The sequence below is a fragment of the Mobula birostris genome, chromosome 11 (assembly GCF_030028105.1).
Source record: "Mobula birostris isolate sMobBir1 chromosome 11, sMobBir1.hap1, whole genome shotgun sequence".
Taxonomy (NCBI): domain Eukaryota; kingdom Metazoa; phylum Chordata; class Chondrichthyes; order Myliobatiformes; family Myliobatidae; genus Mobula; species Mobula birostris.
This window is the reverse complement of record NC_092380.1, coordinates 26,213,126-26,233,822: the sequence shown is the minus strand read 5'-3', so window position 1 is coordinate 26,233,822 and position 20,697 is coordinate 26,213,126. Positions and strand designations below refer to the sequence as shown.

General features: G+C 45.2%; 1 protein-coding gene across 2 annotated transcripts in view; it reads left to right on the top strand.

Moving 5' to 3' along the window:
- Positions 1-2,564: 2,564 nt before the first annotated feature.
- tnnt1 (troponin T type 1 (skeletal, slow)) overlaps positions 2,565-20,697 on the top strand; it is a 44,707-nt gene continuing 26,574 nt past the window's right edge. Inside the window, exons 1-2 of one of the 2 annotated variants that reach the window (XM_072271954.1) lie at positions 2,565-2,599; positions 20,043-20,064. The gene's annotated coding sequence lies outside the window, so the exon portion shown is untranslated. Of the gene's footprint in view, positions 2,600-3,033; positions 3,048-20,042; positions 20,065-20,697 lie in introns of those variants that run through there. The other variant, XM_072271955.1, reaches the window with a different exon arrangement.

Here is a 20,697-nt window from a genome sequence, read left to right as displayed (position 1 = left end):
AGAGGGGATCTCACTGAAATCTCCCAAACAGGCCTGGATAGAGTGGATGCGGAGAGGTTGTTCCCATCAGTGGGAGAGTCTCGGATTTGAGGACATGGCCTCAGAATAAAGAGACTTCCCTTTGGATGGGGAGGAATTTCTTTAGCCAGCAGGTGGTAAATCAGTGGAACCCATTGCCATAGGCGGCTGTGGGGGCCAAGCCACTGGGTGCATTTAAGGCAGAGATTGACAGGTTGGTGATTGATAAAGGGGTTAAAAATTACAGAGAGAAGATGGGATTGAAGAAAAATAAATCAACTATGATTGAGTGGTGCAGTAGAGAATCGATGGGTTGAATGGTCTTCATCTGTTCCTTTATCTTATGGTCTTTTGATCAGAGCCTGCAGTAATCTTTGGACTCACAACTTAACATCCTTTCAGTCATCTCCAACATAGAGAATAGGCAATGGTAATAAAAAATAAATATAGCTGCGCATAGAGAAGTTGTTGTCCCCAGTGTATAGGCTGATGAGAGCGAATGGGAATTTGGGGAGGATAATGACACGACTAGTGTACGTTACAATTGGCTTATTATTGTCACATGTACCAAGATTTGTTTTGTACGCCATCCAGACTGATCATTCAAACATAGCTACATGAGGCATTACCAAGGGGAAAGCAACAAAAGTATTCTTAAAGTCATAGAATTTAGACTTAAAAGAGAAGAACGATTATAATAGATGTCATAGATCTGGTGAGAACATCGCAGAGAGTCTCCACAGACCAGGGCCATCCAGGGAAGTGGAGTTTGAAGGTCAATGTAGACGCAGTGAAACTGTTTTTTACTATGTGGTTATGACTCTGAATAGAACACTCGGTAAAAAATGTTAATAAAATATGAATTATTTTAATGCCCCCATGATTTTCTCCAGAGCCACGTAAGGCATGATCTGTATCTGAGTTGTAACCTGGATTTTCTCAGGCCTAGTCCTCTGGGCTGCCAGTCCTACTGCCAGAGCATTTAAGAATGAAAAATCCACATAGAAACCTGAGTGTGTACGGTACTTCAACACCCAGGGGCACTTACAATGACAGCGGAAAACCACGAGAGGTTCCTCCCTTGCTGTCCAAGCCGCTCTTCCATCCCCACTCCATCCTCGCCGTTCCCCAACTGTAGGCAGCATCATGGGTGTGAGAACATAGATCACAGAACATTACAGCACAGCACAGGCCATGCGGCCCAGGATGTTGTGCCAACTTTTTAACCTACCCTGCGGTCAATCTAACCCTTCAATCCCTCCATTCTTCTATCATCTAAGAGTTTCCTAAATGCCCCAAATGCATCCTGCTCTACCACCACCTCTGGAAGTGCATTTCATACACTTACCACTCTCTAAGTAAAATATTTACCTCTAACATACTCCCTATACTTTCCTCCAATCATTTTAAAATTATGCCCATTTGTACCAGCCATTTCTGCCCTGGGAAAAAGTCTCTGGCTCTCCACTCTACCTGGGCTTCTTATCATCCGTTGAGACATCTCCCAGAGCCACAGTCCCAACCTTGCTACTGGAGGATGTGCTTGAGTTCCATTCAATCAGCCTCTCCTGAAGCTGAGGGGCATCGAGGGACAGTATTATACACTGAAGCACGCTGTAAGGCCAGGATTGGTGTATATGTGCTCCACACAAGTCTCCTCGTACTCTCTACATCTATTTCTTTCTCTTATGCAACTGTACTGGTTGCCATAACTTGCTGTTTGGGTGAAGTCAAGGTCTACAGCACAGAAACTGGCCCTTCAGCCCACTCAGCTGCCTCAGGCACCACTTACACAAACCCAGACCAGCCCCAGTCCCAAGCAAATTTAACAAATCATTCCTTCGTTTTATTTAGAGGGCTCACCTTGTACAACACACACGAAGTGCGGGAGGATCTCCACAGGTCAGGCAGCATCTATGGATGGGGAACAAAGAACTAACGTTTTGGGCCAAGACCTTTCCTTTATTCCCCTCCTGAACTCCTCCGGCATTTTGTATGTGTTACTGCGTGGGACGTTTCTGTGCACAGTTTGCCTCCTGTGTTATTCCATTCTAACAAAGTCTGGCAAAATTCTATTGCACAAAATTAAAGGTGTGGAACAAAATGAGGCACTTGATCGATGAGTATCCCATAAGAAACTTCACTTTATCCCTCGTCAAACTATAAAAAGTAATTATCCTTAAATGGATAGACATGATTTTCAAGGTCTCTCTCTGGTGATATCATCACATTTGTAGGAAAAACACACACTAAATGCTGGAGAATCTCAGCAGGTCAGGCAGCATCTATGGGTGGGGAATAGCCATTTGATATTTCAGGTTGAGACCCTTCATCAGGACTGGGAAGAAAGGAGGAAGAAACCAGAATAAGAAGGTGGGGAGAGGAGGATGATAATTTTTGACCAGCCTACAAACAAAACCTGACATTACCACACACATTCTGTCTGTACGTTAACTGTCAGACGGTTATTTAAGTAAATCCTCCCTGTTAACTCATCAAAACTTGCACCATTTTTAAAATCATGCTCATTAACCAATTTCTCTTTCCTTCTATCCTCTCTCTGCCAGGGAACAGCAGGAAGGTAAGTGTCGATTCACCCTTTCATTTTTTCCGTGATAAATGTGAAGTTTGTGTTTTCTTGTTGGGCTGCAATGCCTGCGGTGAATGGGAGCAAGATCTGCGGATGAGAGAGATCAGACAGTTCATACAGCAGGTCAGGCAGCTTCTGTGACAAGGCAAACATTTCACGCTGCTCTCCCTTCATCAGAACTGCCAACTTATTTCAAGATCGGCCCAACTCGGCCGCAGCTCCATCCAAGTCAGGGTGATTTGCTCGGTCTTGTCTCACTTTGTTCTCTGTGCTTGGGTACTTGTGTGTGCTCCACAGCATCTCTCTGTCTCTACTTTGCAAAATGCCTCCATGCACAGCTAGATTAGTCATGGAAGATATTGTCAGGATCCTGCCTCTTGCTGCGATGTGGTTAATACAAAGTTCCTGTTTGTTGTCACAGAAGATGAGCCCGAAGAAGGTACGCTGCTAAGTGGCTGCATTCTCCTCTGTGTGTCTTCATCCCAGCTCAGGTGATAGACAGTCATGTACCCCCATCAAACCCTAACCCTGCTGCCAAACCCACTCAACAGGCCTTTTACTGAACTATGCTGCAACTTGTTTATGCTTGGTTCTGTCTGCTAATGTTTGTCCAATGTACTAAACATCAGATTAATTACTTAAGCAACACACACAAAATGCTGAAGGAACTCAGCAGGCCAGGCAGCATCGATGGAAAAAAGTGCAGTCGACGTTTTGGGCCAAGACCCGTTGGCAGACTCTGTGTGTGTGTGTGTGTGTGTGTGTGTGTGTGTGTGTGTGTGTGTGTGTGTGTGTGTGTGTGTGTGTGATTCTCTCTACAGATTCTCTCTTGCTTGTGATTAGATGAACTATTTATACAGTTCCAGTGTCAGAACATTGATTAATAGGGTCAGTGGTGCCCAAATATCAAGGAAGATAACACAGTCTATTCGACGTACGTGTGATTATCAACAAGAGGCAAACACAATGTTAACACATCACAATGGGCCACAGTCTCGGAGCTCCGCCTGGGCCTTAGTTTACTTATTTATTTTTTACTTTTTATTTACAGACGCAGCCCTCCAGCCCAACAAGCCTGTGCCACCTAAAAAAGCCTGCTTGCATTTACCCTATCTACACCCTTCATAATTTTGTATACCTCTATCATATCTCCACTCATTCTCCTACACTCGAGGGAATATAGTCCTAACCTATGTAGCCTTTCCTTTCATACTTTTATGTCATTGGATGTCTTCCTATGGGGCTGCCTACAAGGTTGTGGGTATGTTTGCATTGTACTTGTCTGATGCGTGGCTGTGATATTTGCTATTTGGTGTTTGTATCTGTGCATCATATACATCAGTGTAATTCGGATAAACAATGTGCCCGTCACTACGGTGCTCTGTACCAATTCTGAAATCGTTGAAGTACAAGTTAGCCGAGATGGGCACGGCAGAAGGTCAAGGGTTGCAGTTCATCTCTGAAGGCCTGAGCATAGTTGAGCACTGCAGAGCAGTACAGAGGGAAAGCTTCACTGTTAACGGTGATGCCCTGCCAATGACACTACGATTCAAGGCCCTATCTGCCATCTTAAGTGAAAACAAAACCTGCATGCTCTGTTCTCCAGTAATCCAAAGTGTGTGCTGAATATTTATCTAACAACCTCACTAATTCTGCTCCTCTGTCTTATGGTCCTAAATCTGATTATCAGTTGTCCTTTTGGGATCTTGCTGTGTGCACTTGTTGCCACGTTTTCAGCAAGTGCACCATTGACTGTACTAAGTTCCTTGTTGAGTGCAAAGAACTTTGGGCTGTGCTAAGGGGATGTGAAAGATGCTAAAGAAAGGCAGGTCTTTCCTTCCATTGAGAAACGGTCTTCACGCCCTTCATCATAACGCTCAATATGCAGTCTCCACGCCGCTCCCGCACCCGGACGCAATGATGATTGATGTTCCATCTCCCTCTAATTCTCTCTCTTTCACTCTGTACGCTTGCCTCGCTTTGCGAAGGGGGACAGCAGTATGGCCAAGAAGATGAGTCATCTCTTCCGTCAGTCTCTGCCTCTGCATCAGACTGAGCCGCTCAAAGCTAACAGCAAAAAGCCAAGCTGCTATAACTAACTGAGGCTGCGTGTGCATCCATGTTAGTATCTACAACTCCTACAGAAAGTTCTGCATGTTGATATCCTTTAGTGTGGGTAGGTGCACATGAATGCATCCACATCTTACATATATGCAAACTTGCTTGTTGATATGTGCACATGAGTGTCCTGTTTATATTTATATACACTCAGAGGCCACTTTATTAGGTACACCCGTTGACCTGCTCAGTAATGCAAATATCCAATCAGCCAATTACATGGCAGCAACTCAATGTATTAAAGCATGCAGACATGGTCAAGAAGTTCAGTTGTTGTTCAGGCCAAACATCAGAATGAGGGAGAAATGTGATCTAAGTGACTTTGACCGTGGAATTATTGTTGGGGTGTTTTGGGTATCTCAGAAACTGCTGACCTCCTGGGATTTTCAGGCACAACAGTCTCTAGAGTTTTCGGAGAATGGTGCGAAAAACAAAAAACATCCAGTGAGTGGCAGTTCTGTGGGTGAAAATATCTTGTTAATGAGAGAGGTCAGAGGAGAATGGCCAGACTGGCTCAAGCTGACAGGAAGGGACAGTACCTCAAATATCCACGCATTACAACAGTGGTGTGCAGAACAGCATCTCTGAACCCACAACACTTTGAACCTTGAAGTAGATGGGTTACAGCAGCGGAAGACCATGAACATACGCTCAGTGGCCACTTTATTAGATACAGGAGGACCTAATAAAGTGGCCACAGTGTATATAACAGACATGCATAGAGTATAAGTATGTTAGCATACAGCTGCAAAATCATTCAAGATTCAAGTTTATATATCGAAACATAAAGTGGAAAGTGTCATTTGCACTAACAACCAACACACCCAAGGGCATATGGAGCAGCCCATAAGTGTCACCACACATCCGGTGCTCTTTTGTTCCAAGACATCCGTTCAGATTCCACCAGAGTAGCTGAAAGTTTAAAATTCCTTTGGGTAAGTACGTCTAGACTAAAAATTGGGGAATGATAGGACTGTCCTAACTGTGAGTCCCCCAAAGTGTTTCAGGGACGCTGCAGTTCCCTTCTCCGCCTGGTCTACATGTGAATTCAGATTCCAGTTTGCTAGTTCCATGGACAAATAAAACAGATGCACAAATTTTACATAGATTTCCAAAAATATACAGTTCTACATACTCATGTACACGTCATGGTTGCCATAGTAATTCAGGAGCACATACAAGTTATCTTCAGTTCTTATAGTGTGAGCACTATGCTGCTGATCTGACTGGTTCAGAGCATACTCACCAGTCCCCAACTTTCCTACACCCTCTCCCCTTAACCAAAGTTAAGCTGCCTGAAGCTGAAGGAAGGAATCGGCAATTTTTCCAGTTGCATAATCTCAGGTGACTGGGGAGTGCCTCATGGCTGATCAGTGCAGTTTGCAGTCAATTCCTTTGCTCAAGGAAAAGAGCATGAACTGCAATCTGTTTAATGTACAGGGCTCGCAAATAACTCAAGGCAGCACTTGAGCACAAGAGAAAATCTGCAGATGCTGGAAATCCAAGCAACACACAAAATGCTGGAGGAACTGAGCAGGCCAGGCAGCATCTATGGAAAAGAGTACAGTCAATGTTTTCGGCTGCGACCCTTCTCATCAGGACGTAAAAAGAGATGAGAAGCCAGAGTAAGGAGGTGGGGGAGTGGAGGAAGAAGTACAAGGTAGCGGGTGATAGGTGAAACCGGGAGGAGGGAGTGGTGAAGTAAAGAGCTGGGCAGCCAATCGGTGAAAGAGATAAAGGGCTGGAGAAGGGGGAATCTGATAGGAGAGACCATAAGACATTGGAAGAAAGGGAAGGGGGAGGGAGGGAGGTGATGTGCAGGTAAGGAGATAGGGTGAGAGAGGGAATTGGGAATGGAGAATGGTGAAGGAGGAAGGGGAATAGTTCCTAGAAGTTAGAGAAATCGAAGTTCATACCATCAGGTTGAAGGCTACACAGACAGAATATAAGGTATTGTCCTCCACCTTGAGTGTGGCCTCATCGCAGCAGTAGGGGAGGTCACGGGAAGTTGAATTGAAACTAGAACTGAGCAATCCCACTTTTTATGGTGGACTGAGCGCAGGTGCTCAGCGAAGCAGTCTCCCAATCTATGTCAGGTCTCACTGATATACAGGAGGTGACACTAAGAGCACAAGACACAGTATATGATGCCAGAAGACTCACAGGTAAAGTGTCATCTCACCTGGAAGAACTGTTTGGAGCCTGAATGATAGTGAGGGAGGAGGTTTAGGGGCAGGTGTAGCACTTGTTCCACCTGCAAGGATAAGTGACAGGAGGGAGATCAGTGGGGAGGGACGAATGGACAAGGGAATCACATAAGGAATGACCCCTGTCGAAAGCAGAAAGTGAGGGGAGGGAAGGATGTGCTTGGTGGTGAGATCCCATTGGGGATGGCAGAAGTTGTGGGCCAGTAGGTGAGGACAAGAGGAATCCTATCCCTGGTGGGGTGGTGGGAGGATGGGGTGAGGGTAGACATGTACAAAATGGATCTGCATTTTTAACTTGTTCAACCAGTCCTAGTAGCTAAGCCACACGTGAAGACCAGGAGCTGGACTTGGTTGTCAGAGGGCATTTGAGGTGCACACCATTGACAGCATTTAATAGGCAGTGAGAGCTTATCCCCACTACCACCCCCAGCTATAACAACCTAAAGGAAACCTTGCAGCATGAAATCACCTGAGATTTTGATGATTTACAGGCTGCAATAACTAATAGTTATTTCAGTAACGTGTACGGTTAGTTATGCACCATTCAATAAAGCTCGGCTGCAGTCATTTGTCTGTCTTACTGTGGAGCTCCACAATGGAAGGAGTGTACTGCGTGGTCTTGAGGGAACGAAGGTTGGATAGTGATAAGCCCAGGCAGAGTATGGGATGCCAGTGGTACAAGGCAGCCCAAGCACTAAATCCTGGCCTATGCTTCCAGTCAATGCTAAGGGAATGCCATCCAGTCAGAGGTGCTATCCAGCTGATTAAGTGTTAAAACAAGGCTCCCATGCACATTAAAGATTTCTTGGCATTATTCTTAGCAGAGGGCACAGCCTCAGAATGGAAGGGCAACCCTTTAGAACAGAGATGAGGAGGACTTTCTTTAGCCAGAGTGTAGTGAACCTGTGGAATTCATTGCCACAGACCAAGTCATTGGGTATATTGAAAGCAGAGGTTGATAGGTTCTTGACTAGTCAGGGTGTCGATGGTTACGAGATGAAGGCAGGAGAATGTGGTTGAGAGGTATAATATATCAGCCATGATGGGATGGCAGAGCAAGTTTGATGGGCTGAATGGCCTAATTCTGCTCCTAAGTCTTGTGGTCATAAAAGCAGATGATACCTTGTCAATATTTAGCTAACAAGTGGCACTGGTTGAATACAGCAGCACATTCCTCTCCAAAGTCACAGTGAGCTGGTAAGTAAAACTGGTTTGTTCATTGAAAACAGAGGGTAGATGTTTCTCTGACTGGAGGTCTGGTGCCCCATGCGGTTCTACAGGGGTTTGACAATGGGCCCTCTGTTGTTCATAATACTGTAATGATGAAAATTCAGGTCGTCTAATTAGTTAGTTCGCTGGCTACGTAGAAATTGGTGGAGTTGTGAATACTGAAGAAACTGGTCAGAGGATGGAGTGAGATATAGAAACATTGGAAATTTGGACAGAGAAGTGGAGTTTAATCTGGATAGGTGTAAAGTGTTCCATTTTGAAAGGTTAAAGGTCAAAGAAATTATTGAGCGAATGGCAGGATCTTCACACTGGTGTACAGAGGGACGTCGGGGTGCAGATCTGAGTGGCAGAACAGACAGTAAGATTCATTACTTTCTAGCCATCGCTCAGTGGTGTGGTTATTTACTTTAGATGTAAAATGCCTTTCAGTCATTGCCCCTCTCCTCCTGGCCCAGTACCTACTCTGGATAATCTAGGCTGATTTCGGAAAGTTTGAAGTAGTATCTACTGAGAAAAGTTTGTTCATATTTTCAGTTCTTCCTTCCACTGACCTCCACTGCTACTCAATGCAGATCATCCTGATGCACCTAACATATCAACTCAATGAGCCACAGACTCCCGATTCCAGTCAATCCTGACCTCCATTCCTACATTCTCCCCGTGACGATGCGACTTGTGTCTGTGCGCTCCAATTTCCTCTTACATCCTAATGATGTGTGGCTTGGCAGATTCACTGTCCACTGCAAACGGCCCCTTGAGGGCCAAATCGAGGTTGTGTATCTGGGATAGACTGGGGTTGGTGGAAGTGGCTAGTGTGGACTTGGGGCAGTTTACAACATGCATGATTCTGATACACTAGGGAAAGTGCAATGGCCAATGGCACCAACTCTTTACGTCAATGAAATGCCTACTTGCTAAGGTCCAATTAAACTATAGGAATTGGGCAGGCCTCTGTTTCGGTTCATTGTGGGGCTATGAAGAAAGAACAGGTGGAGTGACAGGATTGCTCTACATTCAAAGTCCAAGTTCAAAGCTCTAAGTAAATTTATCAAAGTATGCATACTGTGGGTCCCCATATGAGATTCATTTCCTTGCAGGCATTTACAGGAAAATTAACAAATACAATAGAGTTTATGGAAGACCATAAATAACAAACACAGGCAAACAACCAATGTGGAAAAAAAGACAAATAATTTTTAAAAGGTAAATAAATAATCAAGATCAGGTTTAGTATCACTGGCGTATGTCGTGAAATTTGTTATTTTGTGGCAGCAGTACATTGCAATACATAATAATAACTGTAAATTACAGTAAGAACTTTATATATATATAATGATCAAATTGAATATGTAGTGCAAAAGGAAAATAGAAATACTGAGAACATGAGTTGTAGAGTCTGTGAAAGTGAGTCTGTAGGTTGTGGAATAATTCAGTGTTGAGGTGAATGAAGTTATCCACGTTGGTTCAGGAGCCTAATGGGTTAAATTAGTCACCCAATTCTTTCCTTACATGAAGCAATAGGGAGGGCCAAACCACAGAGCACCCTCCCCCCCCCAGAACCACCAGCTTAAAACTGGTGCTAATCATGGAATTTTACACATTTTAATTCCACATCCCATTCCCATTCTGACATGTCTATCCACGGCCTCCTCTACTGTAAAGATGAAGCCACACTCAGGTTGGAGGAACAACACCTTATATTCCGTCTGGGTAGCCTCCAACCTGATGGCATGAACATCGACTTCTCTAACTTCCGCTAATGCCCCACCTCCCCCTCGTACCCCATCTGTTACTTATTTTTATACACACATTCTTTCTCTCACTCTCCTTTTTCTCCCTCTGTCCCTCTGAATATACCCCTTGCCCATCCTCTGGGTCCACCCCCCCCCCTTGTCTTTCTTCCCGGACCTCCTGTCCCATGATCCTCTCGTATCCCCTCTGCCAATCACCTGTCCAGCTCTTGGCTCCTTCCCTCCCCCTCCTGTCTTCTCCTATCATTCTGGATCTCCCCCTCCCCCTCCCACTTTCAAATCTCTTACTAGCCCTTCCTTCAGTTAGTCCTGACGAAGGGTCTCAGCCCAAAATGTCGACTGCACCTCTTCCTAGAGATGCTGCCTGGCCTGCTGCGTTCACCAGCAACTTTTATGTGTGTTGCTAATCATGGAATACTTGTACCCCAGGGGAAGTGTTCCCACACCACAGTTGGACCAGACAAGGCACTGAAGAGAACTTGAAACTGTGGTGAGATGGTTGATGAAGCCAGCATCAAGTTCCCTGTAATGAAATCACCCTCCAGTTACATTCAGAATGGATGAGATTCAAATCAATTTTAATTCAACCCCCTGTGCTTTGAATTTCAGAACCAACTGATTCTATTGAGTATGTAGTCTTTAAGTTTTATGCTCTGTGTTAGTTTCTGATTGCACTGATTATTTTCATGTAGGAAATGTCTGATCATTAGTCACCTCCTGAAGTGTTTTACCCATGTGCATTTATAGCAGCTTCTTTCAGGAATCTCCCCTGAGGTTTGATTCCATGGGAATCGACAGCTCATTAGAACCTTTCAAGGGCTCATCATCATCTATTGGTACCGCCAACGAGTGTTGATATTGGCACGTAGAGAGGGCATATTTAAATCTGAAGCACAAACTTGTTCACACAAAGTAGCAGAGCTCATCTAATGGTTGGCTGAATTCATTGGGCAAACGTCAGGAGCAGGTGGCTGAGGAGATGATTGTTCCACAATGACCAGGCTATCATGTCTGGTCTTCATTATTGACCTGCCACTGTCTGCACTGTGGCCGCTTGGCTACATTCTGACAGACTGGCCGGGCTCACCATCCAGGTCAAGGGCAAGTTCAAACAGCTTCTACTGACTGCTTATTCCACCGTTATATAATCACATGCCTCCAGGTCATGGGAAAGCAAGCTGCATGTGTACATCTGCATGTGCGTGTGTGTATATGTGCATGTACTGGAATATATTGTATATGCATGTGCATGGGTGTGTGTATGCCTGTGTGTGAGTGTGGATGTATCAGCGCATGTGAGTGTGAGTGTGTGTGTGTGTGTGTGTGTCTGTACGTGATAACACACACCACATTTGACAGGTGGAATCTGAGACAGACTTACTCCAGTACATAAACATTCCACATCATATGGATCAGAGAGATCTTGGGGTTGTTGTCCATAGGACACTCAAAGCTGCAGCACAGGTTGACAGTGTTGTTAAGAAACAAATGCTGTGTTGGCATTCATCAACCGTGGGAATGAGTTCAAGATCCGTGAGGTAATGCTACAGCTATACAAGACCTTCGTCAGGCCCCAATCGGAGTACTGTGTTCAGTTCTGGTCACTTCACTACGGGAAGGATGTGGAAACCATAGAGAGGGTGCAGAGGAGATTTACAAGGATGTTGTCTGGATTGGACAGCATGCCTTATGAGAATAGGTTGAGTGAATTTGGCCTTTTCTCCTTGGAGCGACGGAGGATGAGAGGTGACCTGATAGAGGTGTATAAGATGATGAGGTTCATTGATAGCCAGAGTGGATAGCCAGAGGCTTTTTCCCCAGGGCTGAAATGATAACACAAGGGGGTTTTAAGTTGTTTGGAACTGGGTACCAAGGGGATGGCAGATGTTGGTTTTTCACACACAGAGCGGTGGGAGCGTGGAATGCACTGCCAGCGATGGTGGTAGAGGTGGATACAATAGGATCTTTTAAGAGACTGTTAGATATGTGCATGGAGCTTAGAAAAATAGAGGGCTATACGGTAGGGAAATTCTAGGCAGTTTCTATAGTGGGTCACATAGTCAGCACAACATTGTGGGGCAAAGGGCCTGTAATGTGTTGGAGATTTCTATGTTCTATTTTCACATTGCCAAAACAGAAGAAACCTGGACAGTCTAGTGGCTAGGTATCCCTGTGGGACAGTAAACATATTTCGGGTGATTGTGACACACTCTCCCTGGCCCAGTAAGCACAGCTGGTCCTCCACAGAAGGAACTTACCTTTAGATACAAAGTATACCCACTGTCTAAGCAATACCGGCATTCACTGTGGCGATTTTTATTCCAGCAGGAAATGTCAGTGTATTTTTAAAACTGATGATCATTTATTAATTGCTTCTGACACAAGTATATTCCATTAATCCATGACCAGGGAGTCTCTGAGCCCACACTGTCAGGACTAATAGTCTTGTAGCTGAGCTCATGTTCTTTTTGTAGTCTGCTTTGCAGCTGTGTGAGACGATCTAATTTCTGTTCTGCTTCCATCCATTCAGAAGAGGACTATCAGGAGCAAGAGGAACAAGATAGATGGAGCTGGCCACTTCTTGGATTAAGAGATTATTTTTAACCACTCACTCCCTGGAATAATGGCCACACCGGCATTTATTGTCCATCCATAGTTGCCAGAATTGAGAAGGCAGTGAAGAGTCAGTTATCTTGATGGTTCCAGGGTAACATATAGGAAGTTCAGGATACAGATGGCAAACTTCCTTCCCCAAAAGACGTTAGAGAAGATGGGTTTTCTCAACGTCCACCAATACAGTCATTACTATGGTTTTAATCCAGCCAAAGCAGGCTGTTCAGCCCATTGTACCACTACTAGCCCATTTTGATCTGTTCCACTTAACGAGCTGGAGTCAAAAATGTCTTCCCTCATTTCTTTACCAAATTTCCTTTTGTGTTTAGTAATGATTCATTTTCTGTCACTTTTTTCTGTGTCACAGCAATGAAATTTACAAAAGAGCAAAATTCTTTGAGATTATAAATTTTCTGTCACTTTTAAACTGTTACCATACAGTCTGTCACAGAACACTCTCCCTCATTGCTTTCTCAAACAATTCTATCTGTTCTCCGTTAAACTTTCTCTCTTCATTTTCTCATGTTTTTATATTTTCTCACAACATAGGAGGCCATTCTACCCATCGAGTCTACCTCAGCACGATCTAGTCAGTTCCATTCTACACATCCCCCTGCAGCCTAGTCAACGTCCCTAGTTGCCCTGCCACTCACCTACACTAAGAATAACTTACTTTGGCCAATAAAGGCCATAAGATTATCGGACCATTCAGCCCATTGAGCCTGCTCTGCCATTCCATCATGGCTGATTTACTATCCCTCTCCTGCCTTCTACCTGTAACTATTGATGCCCTTACTAATAAAGAACCTTTCAACCTCTTCTTTAAATATACCCAATGACTTGGCCTCCACAGCTGTCCAATGAATTCCACAAATTCTCCACCATTTGGCTAAAGAAATTACTGATAAAGGGACGTCCTACTGTTCTGCTTCCTGGTCCAGGCTCCCACACTGTAAAAAACATTCTCTCCACATCCACTTCAATATTCAATAGGTTTCAATGAGATTCCACTGCCCCCCCCCCCACCATTTCTCTAAACTCTAGGGAGTACAGGTCCAGAGCCATCAAGTGCTCCTCATATGTTAACCCTTTCATTCCCAGGATCATTCTTGTGAACCTCCTCTGGACCCTCTCCAGTTAACCCGCCAACCCACCTACATGTCATTGGGATGAGACACAGGGAGAATGTGCAAACTCCACACAGTGGCCAAAGTATCAACTCCTGCACAGCTCGAAGAAGAAAACACTCTACCTCTGCAGACCTCCCGCCGCTGCAGCGGGAACAATGCTTCCAATCGTCAACTAAACCCATGGAAACACACACAACTCACCATATCCAGGTTTACTTATCTTGTGTATATCGAAACATCGGCTGGCAGGGTGGAGATACGTCTCCTTCCCTTTGCTAGGTTGCAGGTCACCCTTGGCACCTCCCCCCCCCTATGCTTTGCACCCCCCTCCCCCCCATGTGAAGCCATGGGAGCAGGTGGCGGAAGGTCATATAAGCAACTGGTACATATCTCAAGTCCTAGTTATGCGACCACTGACACCAGGCAGACAATCTCTGAACAGTATTGATAACAGCCGGGGCCACCCATCTTCTAAAGACACTGTCCAGAAGAAGACAATGGCAAACCACTTCTGTAGAAAACTTTGCCAAGAACAATCACGGCCATTGACCATGATCGCCCATGTCATACATCACAGCGCAAAAGGAATGAATGAACAAACATCAAAACGTGCAGTGAAATGCATTATTTGCATTAACAACCAACACACCCCCTGCATGCGCTGGGGGCAGCACGCAACTGTCGCCACACGTTCTGGTGCCAACATAGCGTGCCCCCAATGCTCAGCAGAACAACACAAACAGCAACAGCAACAACAGCAAAACAAGCCCCTTTCCGACCCACCCACCCTCTCACACACACAGACAGGCCTCCAACTCCAGGACAGGTTGCCTCCAGGCCTCCAGTCCTTAGCCCCGGACACTCAACCTCACAGAAATCCACTTAGACCACTAGGCAATGTTTCTGCACAGGAATTGTGACCAATTTAGATTATTTAAAATCCCTTATATACTCTTGGAATATTTATCACTATAGTATACTAATCTGAGCTGCAGTTCTAACTTATTTGTAGGGAAATCTCATTTCATCCTCCATTTAGGAATTTGTTTCCAAACTATTCCTGCCCTCATTGATATGCATTTGCCATCTGCTGTCCATATCTGTGGAAGGCCGCAATGTGTGCGTGTGTGTGTGTGTGTGTGTGTGTGTGTGTGTGTGTGTGTGTGTGTGTGTGTTTGTGTGTATATAAACTCCTTCTCAACATTATCTACCTTCTGCCCTCACCCCCGCTCCACCCCACTGATTTATGACCACCCTCCCCTACCCAGGCATTCCCCCCATGTCTGTGGATAACACTGGCTTTAGTGTAATTACAGTTAAAAAAAGAATTGTTCCATATTATAAAGAGGAACACAGCAGATATTGAAGCAGATTCCAACAAGGTGATTGGATCCATTATTCCAGAGACTGGGTCTTTTATTCCTGTGATTTGGGCTATCATTCCAGTGATTGGGTTTTTTATTCCAGTGTTTGGGGATTATTCCAGTGATTGGGGCCATTATTCTAGTGTCTGGGAGTATTCCAGAGATTGGGGCTATTATTCGAATGATTGGGACCATTATTCCAGTCACTGGGGGATTATTCCAGTGATTGGGACTATTAATCCAGTGAATGGGGGATTATTCCAGTGATTGTAGGATTATTGCAGAGATTTGGGCCATTATTCCTATAACTGGAGTCAGGCTGCATCAACCACTACCACTGTGGGGCCACTTTTGACCCCCACCTTGTCCCCGAGTCCTGCACTGCTGGGTAGCGGACACTACCACTCAGTGCAAGGGAACAATTATGAGACGATCACTCCCCTGCTTCAAGATTTTCAGTCGAATTTGATGCAACTTCCAACCGTATACTCCGCCTATCCCGTTTCGTAATTCTTTTCATCACTTTCTGCCGCGGTATCTTGTTGGAACTGTTTCAATATCCACTGTAACTCTCTTTGTAGCTATAAATTGGCTCAGTTGGTCAATACCTGACCCTTGGGTTGTAAGCACAAGCAGATAAAGAGTTGTGCATTCTTTGGAGTTTAGAAAGCTAAGGTCAAATCTTCCTGAAACAGAAGGTCATTGGAGGGCAGGGAGTGGATGTTGAGATGTTTCCAGCTGTGGGAAAGTCTCACATGAAGAGACAAGGTGAGGGGATGGAAATTTAAAACTGGGGTGCTTAGAGACCTTCTCACAAAATGTGGTGAATCGCTGGAATTTTCAGCCCTTGGAGGGTTGTCCAGACTGGATCATTTGGGAATATTTAGAGAGGAAGTGGATACATTTTTGAAAAAAAAAAATCAGGATTTTGTGGACCAGCACAGGAGGGGAAATACAGCTGGGGTATATTAGTTGTGATCATAGTGAATGGGGAGGGGGGGTAATTTGAGGGGCCAATAGCTCCAATGCTCTTGTCTTTATGTTACTAGACCGTTTACCTTTACCAATTGGTGATGCATCCTTGGTTTATTATGTGAAATACTGCCACTTCCACCGAGTGACCACAAATCAGGAACCATGAACATGTGGGTTTGCAGGGACAGTAATGCCTCCTACTTCATCTCTCCAAATCCACAGGTTTAGCATCACATGGATTCATCCTTCAGTGTCTTTCAACAAGTGTCTGACACCCAGAATCTGGAATGCCCACCATAAAACTTCCTACATCGACCATGCTTTTGGCTGGCGCCTGATTGCCTCTTTATCTCGCTTGGTGTCAGACTATAGAATGCTCTTGGCCATTGTGCAATGCTGAGGCTGCTCTGTGCTCCCAAGTTGTTCTTGTGATGGCATGGCATGCGTTGGGTTATGAGGGAGTCAGTTTCATCTCCTGTTGTTTGGCTGCATACTGAGAGTCAGGGATAAGGCCGTGAATGTCATACGCACATCCCACAGACCCGCAAACAGTCCAAACCCTGCTCCCTCAGTGTTCAAGGAACTCATCTGAGTCTCACAAGGCTATAAGTAGAAAGAGTTTGCTTGTATCTGTAGACAGAAATCTATGGAAGTACAATGAAAGGTAAAGGGAGATGAGATGGTTGAACCACTGGCTGTACACTGGTGGTGAATCACCGGCTGTACACTGGTGGTGAATCACTGGCTGTACACTGGTGGTGAATCACCGGCTGTACACTGGTGGTGAATCACTGGCTGTACACTGGTGGTGAATCACCGGCTGTACACGGGTGGTGAATCACTGGCTGTACACTGGTGGTGAATCACCGGCTGTACACTGGTGGTGAATCTCCGGCTGTACACTGGTGGTGAATCTCTGGCTGTACACTGGTGGTGAATCACCGGCTGTACACTGGTGGTGAATCTCTGGCTGTACACTGGTGGTGAATCACCGGCTGTACACTGGTGGTGAATCTCTGGCTGTACACTGGTGGTGAACAAGAAACTGATGAGCAACTTCTTTTGGAGTCAAAGCTGTATTAATCATTTCCCTTTTCCCTCCTCACTCTTCCAACTTCCATCCCTTCTGCTCCTTCCCATTTCTCAATCTTGCTGTCTCCGCCATTGGACTGTATGTCAGCTCAACAAGTTAAGTGGTCCGTGACAGTGTCAGCATAGAAGGCCATGTGGCCCATTGAGTCTATGCTGCCTGTGAGGCAAACTAATCAGTCCCATTTCCCTGCTATATCCCCACTGATCAGAGAAATGTTTCGTGATTCAAGATTTACGTTTATTTATCACGTGGACCTTGAAACACACAGTAAAGTGTGTCATTTACGTTAATAACAACATGCTGGGGGCAGCCCGCAAGTGTTGCCACACATTCCAGCACCAGCCAAGCATGCCCACAATGTTCAGAAGAACAATGCAGAACACATCAAGCAACAATTGTATTTTTATAGAGTCGTAGAGTAATACAGCACGGAAATAGGCCCTTTGGCCCATCTGGTCCATGCTGACCACAGCATCCTCCCTGCTAGTCCCAGTTGCCCATGTTTGGCCCATGATCCTCCAAACCTCTCCCCTCCACGTACCTATCCAGATGCCTCTTAAACTTTGCAATTGTACCAATCTTGACCACTTCCTCTGGCAGCTCACTTTAGGTCCTCACTACCCTCTGTGTAAAAAAGTCTCCTTTATCCTTCAACTGCTTCCAATTCCCCTTTAAATGCACTGATTCACTTCCCACCCCACTTGTGGGTGGTGAGTTCTGGTTGGGAAACACTCTCTGCGTAGCAAAACTTCTTCAATCCACCTGTACCTCCTGTTTCTGCTAAGCAAGTGGCCCCTTGTAATCAGGAATATCACAGAAATAATCACAAGGTGGGAAATAATCTTGGAATAAAGTGACGTCCAGGGTGGAGGAGATGGACTGTGCGACAGGCGTGCAGTTAGAACTGGAGCTGAAGTAGATGGTTAGAGTCTGGATTGTGAGTCATCTTAATCACTGGAGCCTAGCTGGCATCTGGGACACCAAGGTGAAGGATAAAGGTACAGTCAGGAGTCAGGGTAGGTTTCCCACCATGTCTGGAGTGCTTGTGTATTTTCTACTCTCTTTACATTCACTGGGTCCACCTGCTGTAAACCATATTATGCTACTGAGCTTTGTGTAATCAAAGTCTGTTTAGGAATTAGCATCCTGGAAATTCAATAGCCCATCATCTGCAAAGTCCTGAGGACACCAGATTATCAGATTTTACTCTACCTGAAAAGAAATTAAAAAGAACAAAAACAAAACAAGAAATGAAAGGGGACTGCATGGTAGCATAGCGGTTAGTGTTACGCTATTACACCACCAGTGACCCACGTTCAATCCTGCCGCTGTCTGTAAGGAGTTTGTACGTTCTCCCTGTGGTCACATGGATTTCTTCTGGTTTCCTCCCACCTCGAAAAGACGTACGGATCAGTAGGATAACTGTTCACATGAGCGTAATCAGGCTGCGGGGCACCGTGCTGAACCACTAAATTTAAAAATGATAATGATCCAGGTTGTTTAAAATGACAAGACAAGTTGGAAAGCAGTTAAAAATTGATGGGACCCTGGTCTCTTTAAGTGTAGGACAACATGCAAGAAAATCATGAAGATCCTGTACAAAAGCTGGGTTGCTCGGAATATTGTGCCCAGTTCTTGGCATCACATCCTGAAGAAGCTGCAGAATGGAGTTTCCAAAATAAATCCAGGATGATAAAGTTTTGTCGTGCGGGTACACAGCAGCTTGGAGATGTTCTCCTCGGGGGTGAAAAAGGTGTTTAAGAGAGGATCATGTAGAGATAGTGAAGAGCACATTGGGATATTGAGAAATTGTCCCGGGGGCAGAAGCAACACGCATCCTGTCAGTTTCTTTCTTCAGCACTTTTGTGTGTGTTCTACCTCTCACTTCCCAGCTGCTCACTTCATTCCCCTCTCCCCCATCCACTCACCTTCCTCCTCACATGGTCTCACCTGGCACCTGCCAGCTAGTACTCCTTACCCTCCCCCCCCCCTCTTATTCAGGTTTCTTCATCCTTCCTTTCCATTCCTGATGAAGGGTCTCAGCCAAAACATCGACTGTTTATTTCTCTGCATAGCTGCTGCCTGACCGCCGAGCTCCCCCAGCATTTTGTATTTATACTGATGCCTTAATGCTTATTACCCTCTTCCCCTAACTTCCCCTCGCTGAAGAGGAAGCCCGGAACACACCATACTGAGGGCCTGTGACTGGGCAAGGCAGGACAATTTCTTTCTGGCAATTCAGCAGATCCCTTCGATGGGTTTTCTCAACCACGCACTGATTCCAGAGTTACCATTACTATTGTTATGCAAAACCAGTTCTATTCCAGACTTAATCATATTGGATATTTTATCCCCCCTCCCCCCCAACTACTGTGGTGGGATTTGAACTCTCGACTCTGCAACATTGGTCTGGAACTCTGGCTGCTGATCTGGAAATATAAACATTCGTTCTATGGGCGTGTCAGCAGTCGCTACCACATTCCCACTGTGGTCTCGCTGTGGCCCCCACGCCCGACTGTTATACCAATGGTAGTTTAGTGATCCTCTGGTTCCAGCCCGTGCAAAACGCTGGGGGATCTCAGCAGGTCAGACAGCATCTATGGAGGAAAATAAGCAGTCAACGTTTTGAGCCGAGACCCTTCATCAGGACTGGAAAAGAAGAAGGGAGGTGTCAGAAGAAGGTGGAGGGAGGGGAAGAAATACAAGCTAGAAGGTGACAGGTGAAGCCAGGTGAGGGGGAAGGCAGGTGGGGGTTAAACCCAAGCTGGCGTGGATAGGATTTAAGAATGCACACCTCTTGCTCTTGGGTTTACGTGCTGGGGCTTTGTAACCTTGACATTCTTACTTTGATTGACGTCCTTGTCATGCTTTGAACATGATTTTGTTTTTTAAACAGAATTTATGTCATTCTCTGCAAAAATTAACATTTCTTCTCTTTCTCTCCGGTGCACAGAAGAGGAGCGGCCCAGACCAAAGTAAGGACTTTCAATTAACCCTTTACATATCTGCTGACCTTCTCTTTGAGAAGCTTTGGTTTGAAATCAACCTTAGGATATGTGTACAAGATAAAAATTTTCCATTCTAGTCAATAATAAAAAAAATGAGAAAATAGCCCTAAAAACTTAACTCAGTGGTTTCTCCCAGCCAAAAGTCTGTGCAGGTTAAATATTGATTTTTATTGATTTTATCTCGGAGTATGATTGATTGATTGATTGGTTGTCAGTCATATCCAATGATGACAGAAGAAACTTGTGCAGGAGAGCTTTTAAAGTGAGAAAGCCAATGTACTGGGGCAGTTTTTACTCTCTCAACTTCAGAAGTCTGCATCCAGTGGTATGAGTAGTCGTCATAACTAGGGTCTTCCTTGCCTGCACTAGATGACCATGACTTCTTCTGTGTCTTGTCATGCTTCTCACTCTCCACGAAGCATTGCAGAACCACCTTCTTGGCCATTGGATCTCGCCGTTCGTCTCGTTCACCTAGAGCTGACTTTACATGCTAGGACAGGCATATCCCTGTTTCACTGGGGTATGAGGCCTGCTAGCTTACCTCATCTGATTTAGCCTGCCTGTTGAAGCAGTGTTCTGGGGAGTGGCCACTGTTGCATG